Here is an 11,266-nt window from a genome sequence, read left to right on the forward strand (position 1 = left end):
TGGTGTCTGTTACATTACAGTGTCTGTACACGGAGTGGTGTCTGTTACATTACAGTGTCTGTACACGGAGTGGTGTCTGTTACATTACAATGTTTGTACACGGAGTGGTGTCTGTTACATTACAGTGTTTGTACACGGAGTGGTGTCTGTTACATTACAGTGTTTATACTCGGAGTGGTGTATGTTACATTACAGTGTTTGTACACGGAGCGGTGTCTGTTACATTACAATGTTTGTACACGGAGTGGTGTCTGTTACATTACAGTGTTTGTACACGGAGTGGTGTCTGTTACATTACAGTGTTTGTACACGGAGTGGTGTCTGTTACATTACAGTGTTTGTACACGGAGTGGTGTCTGTTACATTACAGTGTCTGTACACGGAGTGGTGTCTGTTACATTACAGTGTTTATACACGGAGTGGTGTCTGTTACATTACAGTGTTTATACACGGAGTGGTGTCTGTTACATTACAGTGTTTATACACGGAGTGGTGTCTGTTACATTACAGTGTTTGTACACGGAGTGGTGTCTGTTACATTACAGTGTTTGTACACGGAGTGGTGTCTGTTACATTACAGTGTTTGTACACGGAGTGGTGTCTGTTACATTACAGTGTTGTACACGGAGTGGTGTCTGTTACATTACAGTGTTTGTACACGGAGTGGTGTCTGTTACATTACAGTGTTTGTACACGGAGTGGTGTCTGTTACATTACAGTGTCTGTACACGGAGTGGTGTCGGTTACATTGCAGTATCTGTACACGGAGTGGTGTCTGTTACATTACAGTGTTTATACACGGAGTGGTGTCTGTTACATTACAGTGTTTGTACACGGAGTGGTGTCTGTTATATTACAGTGTTTATACACGGAGTGGTGTCTATTACATTACAGTGTCTGTACACGGAGTGGTGTCTGTTACATTGCAGTATCTGTACACGGAGTGGTGTCTGTTACATTACAGTGTTTGTACACGGAGTGGTGTCTGTTACATTACAGTGTTTGTACACGGAGTGGTGTCTGTGTAACAGAATGGTGTCTGTTACATTACAATGTTTGTACACGGAGTGGTGTCCCTTACATGATATTACAGTATTACATTACATGAAAAATGAAAAACGTAGTATATGCGATTCATTTAGAATACATTTTGTTTTTGTCCATTTCTATCTTTTGTTAAACATCATCTCCATAACATGAGAAAAAAAATTGAACTTAATCCATAAATAACTTGAGAGCGATTGATGCTCGCCAAAAAGCAAAAAAGCCTTAACATCTTAGTTATTCTGAAGAATTTGTTATTCCATTTTAACCTACCAATTTCTTAATTTCAAAACGAGATTTTTTCCTTGTCAATCTCTCGATACGTAACCACACTCGTACATGTGTTCTGTTTGTGTTGTGTACATTTCAAAACGCAGTAAATTGACAAACTAGAATTAATTAACCTAGTGAATGTATTTTGTAAATATCTATAAAGCTATATTTAGTTACAGTAACTTCAAACTGCTAATTATTGTTAACGGTTGTCACATATGCTACTTGCTTACATATCACCGTGTTGCTTGTCATTTCAGTTATTTGTTTGTTTAAATCAATTGTTTATTTTCAATAAATTTATACCCATATATTTCTGTCCAATTATTTGTCAATGTAATTCAAATATATGTGGTAATTATCACTACGTTACATGAACATCCATCGACATCGCATAAGAGGTCACGTCAGGATGACCTTTTGGATTAACCAATCACATTACTTCTTACAGAACTTGGACGTGAATTTCGTATAATCTGTCAATCTGTTTCGAGTCATTTCGTCCAAAAAGCATATCGTTATATACATGCTGTACCGAAATGGTTATCTTCAGATGCAAGATGTGACGAAAGAGTGAGATCGATGCCACCGAAAAATTGTCCATTCGACCTGATAGTGAAATATTGAAAAAAACAAAGGTCATCCTGGCGTGAACCCTTATATATTGTCGTTAGATGTCCATGTAACGTAGTGAGAATGACCATCTAGATTTTTATTAGATTTCTTGTCAATCTTATACATGTAATCAGATGTTCACTATCTTCTCCATATGGAGTTTACGGAGTGGATAGTGAACATATGATTCTAATTGGATTGCCTATTTGTTAACAGTATAGAGTAGGTAACTTATATAATTTCATCTATCTGGAAATCTGCTGAGGAAGCGACAGCTTAACCTTTTTTTAAAGAGTTTCTTTGTACAGTTCGTTTCTTAAACAATCATCTATTTAAGATTACGAATTCAAATACAGTATACGCACACAAGTTTTAGCGGTAATCTTATTTTATCGCATTCAGCGCTGGAAATGCGCTAAGTTAATTGGTAAAAAAAATGGTTCATATACAGTAGGTGAGTTTTCGAATACTTCAAACGTACATATTTTAGCGGTAATTTTATTTTAGCGCTTGAAGCATAAACGCTAAATTATCATTGCGCTAATCGCACTTTCTATATATGTACCGTTTAACTTTGGAGCGCCAATTCATCAACGCGCTAATCTATTGAATTTATTGAAATGCGCTGAAATTTGAGTACGCAAAATAAAGTACAGGTAAGTGCCAAAATTTAACACATATGATGGTAAACGCCAAAATTTGACGCACCAATATTTAATCACCCTATTTTGAGCCGCCAAAATATCCCAAAGTACGGTACGTTTACAGTAATCTGCAGTAGATATATAGGTAATACCACATAATTAAATCACCGTGATTAAAGATAAAAAAATGAATTATCGATATCACTTTTTCACTTCATATCATTAAATCGAATTGGAAATGTCAGATGATGTTCATCAGATGATATGTGAAGAAAAGAACTTGGTAAGTAAATCGAATTAGTATGAGAATATCTTTTATATTTGATGCGAGTTTGTGCGGAGTTAGACGAACCAGTAGCAACGAAGGACCGAGATAGTACGGAGTTGGACGAGATGTTCCGACAAACCATCGGCAACGAAGGACCGGGTTTGTACATGTACGGAGTTGGACGAGATGTTCCGGCAAAAGGACCGGGTTTGTACGGAGTTGGACGAGATGTTCCGGCAAAGGGACTGGGTTTGTACGGAGTTGGACGAGATGTTCCGACAAAAGGACCGGGTTTGTACGGAGTTGCACGAGATGTTCTGGCAAAAGGACTGAGTTTGTACGGAGTTGCACGATATGATCCGGCAAAAGGACTGGGTTTGTACGGAGTTGGACGAGATGTTCAGACAAAAGGACCGGGTTTGTACGGAGTTGGACGAGATGTTCCGGCAAAAGGACTGGGTTTGTACGGAGTTGGAAGAGATGTTCAGACAAACCAGCAGCAACGAAGGACCGAGATAGTAGTCACTCCCCAAACTCCGTGATGTAAATACGGAACATATAAAAAATCTATCTATGTACTGGACACATCTTTTATGTTCCGTATTTACATCACGGAGTTTAGGGAGTGAATAGTGAACATCTGATGTTAATTAGATTGAACATGCTCACGAAATTTTCCCCTAGACTAATGCTATATAGTTAATTTGTATGTAATGTTTTCTAACTTAAGGCAATTGAAATGATCCCAAATGAAATACACATGCAGCACAAGTGTTAGTCAAAATTTGAAGCGTCAAATTGACGAGCGGCATGCAAAAGTCAAGTGTCAAATTATTGTTTTCTGCCTCAATGCACTGATTAAAGATTTTGAAATAATTATGAATTCATATTCGGAAATGAGTTACGAAAAGGTAGTACTAAATATATCGTTAGCCTTACTATTGTGTGTGTAAAAAAACATTTATATTCCGAGCAAATGTGAATTATTACAGCTACATGTATAAACACATATGGTGCATATATTTACCTTAAATGGGTGTCATCTTTTTAGTTTAAACATATTTTATTGTATCATAAATATACAAAGGGATCGGGCACAAGTTTTCCAACTTACATAAAGCCCTTTCCCAAAAACAGAGTACAACAAAAATATTTACTCAAGATGAAATTATAATTTACATAAGTGATTTATTCTTGAAAATGTGAGTTTAAAAAGAGTAGAGATAGGGTGATGATTAGAGGGGAAACGGAGGGAGAGAATTTAGAAGTCTCCTTCGTTTACTATTTAATTTACAATTTTTGAAGAATAATTAGAATATCTTTAACAAGAAACGGTTTTAAAACATTATTTTTAGACAGAGTAAGTGATCTTTCTCGACTCAGCTGACATTTGTTGACATTATACTATTCCATACTTCAGCTGTTCAATGTCCATCATATCTCATGTCATGGTTGTCATTTGCCCGACCACGTGGGTTTTCTCCAAGGACACTCGTTTCCTCCAACTCTATACATTATAAGGCCCTTCCTTTGCGTCCTGACCAACTATAGTGCTAAGTGATGTCATTATGCTGTTTCAATTCAAAATTGCTGTGGAAAAATATAAAGTTTATCTAAAGATAATATTTCTATAGCTAAATTAATATCAAGATGCATTGGAATGATATGGACCTGACAATGTGTTACAGTCTAGCTTTTTCCGGCAAAGCCATTGAAAAACGATTTTATAAACTTATACAGTATATCTATTGATGCATAAGTTTTTCTCTCTTGTTTTAACATGAATTCAAAAAGTATCATTTATATCGCCTATTTTATACAATATTTTGGTTTCGTGGATTCCAGTTACTTATTTTCGTGTCTTTCCGTCCCCACCACCTCCTACCTAAATAGTTCCATACAAAATATAATTTATCATATATTGGGAAAGTTATCTTAATTATATATGACGTGTGTTTTGAAGGAAAGAACAGTAAAAAAAATTGTATATATATTATATATCTATTACAGTAAAATATAATTACATTAAAAAGGGCATTTAGATAATTTATAGTTCTCATTTCCACCTTCTAAATTTTTAACATAATAATAATTGCCAGGCATATGAACAAAAAACACAAAATCATGTTGCAATATTGTGATATATCAAAATCTAAAAATTGATAAATTTGAGATGCGGCCTTTTACTACTAGGCACTCCATGTTGGAGTTACAGTAATTCCTTCTTTCTTTATATTCGAGTCGCGTACATGTATAAACTTCATCTTCGACGGGTCCCAAGGGATAGAGATCATATGAAATGTGTGACATCGTGATTTTACGACATGTAATACGACATGGAATTTTGGAATTTTTATTTTTTTTTTTTTTTTTTAAAGAAAAAATACATTCATAAGCCCATTTTCATACATTGTGTTAAGGTTCATTGACCTTGACACTAAACATACGACCTTGACCTTCTAACTAGTATTCAGAGAGTCGCTGAAAATGTTAGTCATAAAGCTGCAGACAATCCTGGTAATCAATTCCCCCACTCACATTTCCGCATGTTTGTTACATTAAAATTGCTTCAAGGAAGTTTGATGGAACTTGAACTCTTTAATAATCCACATGCGGATTATCCGAATGAGTTTTTTTCTAGACGTAAAGATTTCAAAGCCATGACATTGAACTTGAACGAATGACCTTGACCTTCATCTGGGCTCCTCAGATTTGTATCGTAAGTGTAGTTTCATGAAATATTATTTTAAAATCAAATTCAGGACGCTCCTTCAATCCAACTTCAATCCAAATTAATAGGACAGACGGACGTCATGACAAGCAGAGTTATGACGTCAATATACGTTCCGTTAGAGGAGCACGTGAAAAATTGGTGGGGCGGGTTGGAGGCATAATGTATTGTGTATACTAACTTTTCCCCCACTGTTTTGTTATTCATTTGGAAGACAGCTACAGTATATACATAAATGGTCAAATAATCAATGGAATAATTTGGTTTGGTTTAGTTTATATTGTGTAACGTCCTATTAACAGCCAGGGTCATTTAAGGACGTGCCAGGTTTTGGAGGTGGAGGAAAGGCGGAGTACCTTGAGAAAAAACAACGGCCTACGTTCAGTACCAGGCGACTACCCCACGTAGGTTTCGAACTCGCAACCCAGAGGTGGATGGCTAGTGATAAAATGTCAGGACACCTTAACCACTCGGCTACCGCGGTCCCTGAATAATGGAAAAAGCGCACTATCTCGGTTAAATGTTTTAAAGTCCGAAAAAGTATAATGTATTCCTTCATTCCAGGTTTTGACAGATATAACAAAGATGTTGCGATTAATGAACAGCAACGAGGGGAAAGGAACATCTGTAACAAATTAATGAAGTAAAAGGAAACAAACACTCACTCACTCAAATCTTAAACATTTATTATGAAAAAAGTCATCTCAAAATATATGTTTAGTTTTCATATTGTTAACATATTGACAGAGAAATGAGGTAAGAAAGTTGATATAGGGCTCTACAGAAATCTATGGAATTAATATAATATATACATGTATGTATAATAATATTACTTTATATTAATATCATCTAGTTATATTTCCATTCCTTAGAATAGACATAGTTTATTTATATTGAAAGTTCACACATGTTTGCCGTCGTCAAACCACCATGATAAAACAAGTCAACACTGCACGGCTATTTTTATCTTATATTACCGAGTTTTAATTAATATACCCCATTATGGTAATATTTTTGAAAATATGACATAGGTTCATGAAAAAAAAAGTCAAACAACAGTTCTTTCTGGGGTTGTCATACAACAGTTCTTTCTAGGGTTGTCAAACAACAGTTCTTGCTGGGGTTGCCAAACAACAGTTCTTTGTGGGGTTGTCAAACAACAGTTCTTGCTAGGGTTGTCAAACAACAGTTCTTGCTAGGGTTGTCAAACAACAGTTCTTTCTGGCGTTGTCAAACAACAGTTCTTTCTGGCGTTGTCAAACAACAGTTCTTTGTGGGGTTGTCAAACAACAGTTCTTTGTTGGGTTGTCAAACAACAGTTCTTTGTGGGGTTGTCAAACAACAGTTCTTTGTGGGGTTGTCAAACAACAGTTCTTTGTGGGGTTGTCAAACAACAGTTCTTTCTGGCGTTGTCAAACAACAGTTCTTGCTGGGTTGTCAAACAACAGTTATTGCTGGGGTTGTCAAACAACAGTTCTTTGAGGGGTTGTCAAACAACAGTTCTTGCTGGGGTTGTCAAACAACAGTTCTTGCTGGGGTTGTCAAACAACAGTTCTTGCTGGGGTTGCCAAACAACAGTTCTTTGTGGCGTTGTCAAACAACAGTTCTTTGTGGGGTTGTCAAACAACAGTTCTTGCTAGGGTTGCCAAACAACAGTTCTTTGTGGGGTTGTCAAACAACAGTTCTTTCTGGGGTTGTCAAACAACAGTTCTTTCTGGGGCTGGGCTGGGAAGGCCAGTCCGTTAAAGTCACACCCGTCATCTCTCAGGGCGCTGTATGGCATGATCGATATTGAAGAGAATGTGTAAACTGAAATAAAAGGAGAAAGAATTATATAAAATTAATATCAATCACTGAAACTGAAAACAAAAGATGAAAGAAAGATACTTAGCTTCAACTAAGCAGGACGTTTGGATGTGTATTTATTAAATTTTTAACGGGGTTTTACATACAGGCTGCGCGCGGAATAAGACCTTCCTGTTTTTTTTCTGAGAGTAAGTAAATACAATATTTATATGGAGGTAAGAAAGGGCATAAATGAGATTAAGTAATTAATTTACCTGAAATTATTGTATCCAGGCTTTAGGCATATTGAATCCATGTCCCCAGTCTTCCGAGTCATAGTAATGTCTGAAATAAGGATTGTAATCCTCTTCCTCCTCCTCATTTAACCCTTCCTCCTCATCGTCCCTCTCCTCTACCCGGACGTCGGAAAAGAGATTGTGTGTTTCGTTGTCGAGAACCAGTGGCTCCTCCTTTTTTTAATAAATGAAAAACATGTCAAAACAAAGTGTCAATTCGGTGGCTTTAGGAAAACAGTGGACATATTTCCGTTACATTTTCAATGCAAAGCGGCGTTTTCTCGACTGAATTTCTTATACTAGTTTATCACAAAAGTTGTTTTTTATTTAATATATAAGGTATATAGGATGTTCGCTTCAATGCGGGTATGCGCATTTTCTAGTGTAATGTAAATCTTACGTTGTCCTCCGAGTAAGTAATCCACAAGTTCATTCCGCTGGACTTAGTTCCCCTCAAAAAACCAAATACGTTATCTGGCCAGCCATCTAGACCAAGAATTCTAAAATCAGAAAATAGGAAAACAATATTTACGAGTTTTTTTTTAATTCTTAATGTGATGATAGATGAGTAGAGGTAAACTTTTCTTAGATCACAGGAAGAATTTAAAGAATTGATATTTTGATTCGGCTCAATAAAGAATATTGAGATTAAGATATCTAAACAACACGTTTAAATACTTTTGAGATAATTGATGTTTTACTTAAAAAAAGAAGAAGTTATCTTTAAACTCGTCGATATATATAAAAACAAAAATAAAACAATGTAATATACTTTACCTGGTTATTGTTTCTGTCATCCATTGTCAAATACTGATCCATTTTTTAATTCCGCAAAAGTTCGTGTCGCTGGTTTAGCTAGCCGCTTTATGTTGTGAAGGAAATCGTCAACAAAGGACGTTACGTCATACTATTGTTACGCAGAGTTATCTCCCTGTATCTTTCCCCTTTAGTCAATATCTCCCAGAGTGCATTGCGGTTATAAGGCCGTGACGGCATGGTCCGAGTGGTTTTCAGTTAGGTTCAGTAAGGTAATCACATAGCAACATCTCGGCAAATTCCGTCCAAGTTCGGAATCCAATCAGAAAGGAAAAAACTCTGAAATTACCATAATTGTCATGTGTTTTTATCCCAACAGATTCAAGCAGTTCGATATATTAACATTTATTATTAGGAATAGCGAGTGTCTCGAAGACGAAGGAAATTCCAACCCAAACCCATAAGTTACTTTGTAAGTTGTCAATGGCATCCGGGACACTCGCTTACTGGTTTTGGTATATCTTGCCCAGTTTCGCCAATATTCCATAGCTTAATATGGGAACGTCCTTCTCGCTCAGAAATATTTTTTCTTACAGAAAATATAACATTCATGCAAGCAGGGACGTATAATAAGTCTATATATGTCCCTGATGCAAGGGATTATCTTAAATGTTTTCGTGTATTTTTTCTCTTAATTTTTGTTGTTGTGAATATACTCAGCAATGTATATTTCCAGAAGTGGTTATTTGTAAGATATTCTAACGCGCAGTATAAGAACATGTAATAACAAACAAAAACAAAAACTGTTAAGGCATTAAAAGCCATAATCAGAAGCGGCTTGTCTAGCGAAGATGATTAAAAGCTTACTGGATCCAAACGATCAAGTGACATTCTGCTTTGTACAGTATTGACTTGAAATTATACACGAACTTATACTAATATGACTCTTGTTTCGTCCGGATGGAAGCACAGCGCTGAAGTGTTTAATGGGTATTTTCAGCTTTTTTTCAAACAATATTAAGCCTCTATATTTTTGTATTATTGTTTTGTATATGTCTACTTGTAAAACAAGAAACAAAATAATCTGAATCTATAACCTTTCATAGGCAAAGTGTTCCAACTTTGGGATGAGACCGGAAAAAAAACCTACGCGGCCTGGAAGTGACCCCGTACATTTCCATGCGTGACCCCCGTATATTTCCATGCGTGACCCCCGTACATTTCCATGCCTAGGTGAAAGTGCGCAACAACTTACAAGTGGGCTACCCGACCATCCATTATCATCTAGCGTACAGTGAAAATGCTTTAAAACTGATATGAAATTCTTGTAACATCCACAGTAATAACAGATAGTAAAACATCTTAAAATCTTTTGCCATTTTCTACATGACAGCAAAAGATATTTTATGTCTCGAATCAAGTTACTTCAAATTCGTGTCTTTGATAGGTTGATAACGGTGCCAATCATGCCAATCTTATATAAACCACGCCCCGAAATGGACATCACTTGTCAATCAAAATGGCGTGATGCTACATCAACCAATCATCACAGGTTTTAGGTCCGTTGGCCACGTGTGAAATCGTTTAGTTTCGGTTACAAAAGAAGTGCCGTCTGCAAAAAAGGAAGCCATGTTTGAAAGTTTTGAATTACTGGAGTTTAAAATGAGAAAGTGGATGAGAATGACTCGTTGAAAATACCCAATAACTTTCTGACAATGGAGGAGAAAATGGTAGCATGTAATTTGAACCAAGTGGAAAGTATTGTGAACAATATAAATTGAAATGCAATCACGTTTTTAAAAATTTTCAAAACGATTTTGAACCACATACGATCTAAAAGCATTGTAGATTCTAAATGGATATCGCCGAAAAAATTGTTCCACAAAATTTTCTCTCGCCAATATCCAAAATGTCAGTTTATTTGGGGTCGTATCCAATATTATCGTCAATCGTTTTACAAGAGGTGTGCATGTTTTGGGACTCGAACCACAGGGGCATGTCTAGTTTTATACTTAAAAAAAATAGTCAGAAATACCTATATAGAGCACACTGGGGTATTATCGACCGTTTAAGGGTAAATTCACTGCATCCGAGAGTTGCACTGTCACATACTGCTCAAACATCGATGATTCGATAGCCTCATTGACGAGCCATATTAATTGACCAACTGGATGCACAGACGTGTTATGACCTTGAGATAACCTTCGGTGTTATTCAATAATATACGCAGGGTATTATCGACCACTTCCGGGTATTATCGACCGTAAGAAAACTTTTTAAAGAATTGATAGTATAATTTTTTTTTTTATCGACAATATTTTCATCCAAACTTGCTATAACACACTCCTCGGTCATATACGAATCTTCTTTTAAAATCATAGTTGTAACTACAGAAATGTATAAGGTATAGGGTGTCGAAAACAAACTATGGAAACAAATACAAAATGTAAGTTGTTTCAAGCTACATGTATATAGGCCTTACAGACAGAAGTTGCACCAGGACCTGCAGTATGCCTGAATATCAGCATCCCGATTCAGGTTTATGAGAGTTGCATCGTTGCTGTACGGAATCTACTACCATAAACTGATATTGATCATCAATCTGATACGTAACCAGGTGCTAATTATTTTCAACTGTTTTGTTGATATGTTAATATGTTACAGTGGGATTAAAGCTTGTATCTGATTCATTAGGGACTGTTCTGGTAAATAAATATAAACACAAGTGTATATAAAAAAGATATAATAAAATAAATAAATCCTTTTATTGTAAGTTTAAATCCATCAAATTACCAATTTGATTTTGAATATATACGGGTTATTTTGGTTACAATGCGCTGCATATCTTAATTCT

The 11,266-nt window shown here is 36.0% G+C and overlaps 1 long non-coding RNA gene across 1 annotated transcript; it reads right to left on the bottom strand.

The window, feature by feature from the left end:
• Window positions 1-6,327: 6,327 nt before the first annotated feature.
• LOC117338189 lies at window positions 6,328-9,208 on the bottom strand. The gene is made up of 4 exons (XR_004534984.1): window positions 8,434-9,208; window positions 8,057-8,156; window positions 7,636-7,830; window positions 6,328-7,384 (listed from the first exon to the last, which is right to left on the bottom strand). It is a non-coding gene; the product is annotated as an uncharacterized LOC117338189 (long non-coding RNA).
• Window positions 9,209-11,266: the final 2,058 nt, after the last annotated feature.

Source organism: Pecten maximus, chromosome 1, assembly GCF_902652985.1.
Source record: "Pecten maximus chromosome 1, xPecMax1.1, whole genome shotgun sequence".
Classification (NCBI taxonomy): Eukaryota; Metazoa; Mollusca; class Bivalvia; order Pectinida; family Pectinidae; genus Pecten; species Pecten maximus.